Genomic DNA, 2,611 nt, shown 5'->3' with positions numbered 1-2,611 from the left:
GCCACAGAGCGAGACTCTGTCTCAAAAAAAAAAAAAAAAGTAGCAGCACAAGACAGTGAAAGGAAAGCAGAGCACCTGGCTTTGGGTACCTGGCTAGTGGTAGCTGTTACTACTGAGGCTCAGAGAGATGAAGCAACTTACCCCAGGCCACACAGCCAGGAAGGAACGGGGCCAAGATTTGAGGCTGGGCCTAACCCAACACACCATCCACTTTCTCTTTCACAGAGGCCCTCTCCCACCCCATCTGGCCTGCCCTTCAGTGGAAACTGAGATGGGGCCCAGATTTGGGGTGGGACTTGGCTAAGGTCACACAGAAGCAGGCCTGCAGGCCCAGGGCTTCTTCCTCTTCAGAGAGCAGGGCTGAGGGGCAGACAGACACCCATATGCTTAGCAAGCCCCCACTGTAGGCCTGGAGTGGTGGCCGCCCCTCCTGGTGTGGAGGAGGCAGGATGGTGCCATCAGGCAGAGGCACTAGGAGTGGCCTGAGACACAGACCCAAGGAGGAGCCAGCAGGGTGGTCCAGGCCCGCACCTGCTGTCTCTAAGAGCAGAGGAACTTCTGCCCGGCTCAGAGAACCTGGGGCGACTCCATGTGGGAAGGTCCCACTGGGCCATGGATGTCCCGCCAGTGGTTCCCTCCTGTGGCGATGTTCCTGTGAGCGTGGCAGTCAGTCCTAGCCCCACTTAGTCACCCCAGGCAGCAGAGACCCTGTGCCATCCCTGCATCCACCGCCTGAGAAAGATCGGGAGGAAGCATGTTCTGAACACTCCTTTATTGCAATAAGTTTGTGGATTCAGCTCATTACATTTAATTAGAATTATTTAATTGGAATCTTAATAAAAGAGTAGAGCAGGAAGGAGGCTGATGAACGGAGGTGAGGAGAGCTTTGCTGAGCATGAGGAGCAGACCCAGCTGGAAGGTGGAGTGGGGGAGGGCTGCCAGGATGAAGGCCTGGATGGCTAGGCAGAAGGGACGTGCCAGGACCACCAGGGCCTGGGCTGGGCTTTCCTTGACCTGTTCCTTACCAGGTGGCCCTGTGGGCAGGTCCTGGGCTGCTTTCCTGTCCTCAAGGATCTCAGGGTTCATGCAGACAGTTACCACGCCCAGTGCAGGAGGCAGAGTCACGTGCCAGCCAGAGATGGGCATTGAGCCTGGCGTGCGGTTAGGAAGGCTTTCTAGAGCAGGGAGGCCTGCGGTGAGACCTCACTGTGTTGAAGTTCGAGGAGGAGGGGAAGGGCTCCAAGCAGGTGTGAGGGAAGGCGGAGCGTTTGAGGCACCTGGCGGGGACAAGACAGGGTGCAGAGCAGAGGCCTGGCGCCGGGCAGCTGGCTCATGTCCCGGTATCACCATGAGTTGGCTCTGGCAAGTGACCTGGGCAGGTTATGCCCCCGTCGGAGCCTCGTCTTCCTCATCTGTAAATGGGGATGATGGTGAGGCTCTTGCGTGGGTGAGAGGAGCTGCAGAGAGCACTTGGAGCAGCGCCTGGCACGCGTCAGTGCGTGTGCACAAGCTGTTGGGACTGTTGTTAGGATTGTCGCAGTGGAGGTCTCCAGCAGGTCATCAGTTACATAAGCTCAGGGGGCTCTGGGCTGGGGACGTAGCTGTGTCATTGGTGAAGCGGCAGGTGTGGGTGAGCCTCCCCACCTCCATCTCCTCTTTCCTCATTCCCTGAAAAAAAAAAACAGTTTTGTTCAGAGATCTGACCCCAACAGGGCTCTTGCGCTTCAGGGAACACTGGGAGAGTTATTTCCTCTCTCTTTCTGTCTGTCCCTCTCTCTTGAGCACACAAAGAAGCGGGTGACCATCGACTAAAGACAAAAATCAAGCTTTTAAATAATTAGCATTAGTTTTATACAGAAGTCTTGATGACCATAGACAGAGGCCTATGGCTCACAAGCAGCCCTCCAGAGAGGGTTTGTCAGATGACCACAGCACAGCATTTGAGCCCACTGCTGATATGCAGCTGGTGGAGGTTCAGTAGTACAAAATCACATCGAAGTTTGGGTGCAGGAGCCCATCTGGTGATAGATTACAGAGGCATCATCACTAACCCCGTTAGACATCATTACCTTATGTGCAGTAAAAGGCAAGGACTAGGGTTGTTTATCTTTGTTTTTGTTTTTTTTTCTTTTTCTTAAGACAAGGTCTCACCCCTGTTGCCCAGGCTGGAGTGCAGTGCAGTGGTGTGATCGTGGCTCACTGCAGCCTCAACCTCCCTGGCTCAAGCGATCCTTCCACCTCAGCCTGTTAAGTAGCTGGGACTACAGGCACACATGCCACTGCACCTGGCTAATTTATATATTTTTTGTAGAGACGGGGTTTCACCATGTTTCCCAGGCTGGTCTCAGACTCCTGGGTTCAATCAATCCACCCACCTTGGCCTCCCAAAGTGCTGGGATGACAGGTGTGAGCCACTATGCCTGGTGTGTGGCCATTTATCTTTTTTTTTTTTTTTTGAGATGGAGTCTTGCTCTGTTGCCCAGGCTGGAGTGCAGTGGCGCCATCTTTTGGCTCTCTGCAAGCTCTGCCTCTCAGATTCACGCCATTCTCCTGCCTCAGCCTCCCAAGTAGCTGGGACCACAGGCGCCCGCCACCACGCCTGGCTAATTTT

The sequence above is a fragment of the Colobus angolensis genome, unplaced genomic scaffold, assembly GCF_000951035.1.
Source record: "Colobus angolensis palliatus isolate OR3802 unplaced genomic scaffold, Cang.pa_1.0 Scaffold4, whole genome shotgun sequence".
NCBI lineage: Eukaryota > Metazoa > Chordata > Mammalia > Primates > Cercopithecidae > Colobus > Colobus angolensis.
Note: the sequence above shows the minus strand (reverse complement) of the source record.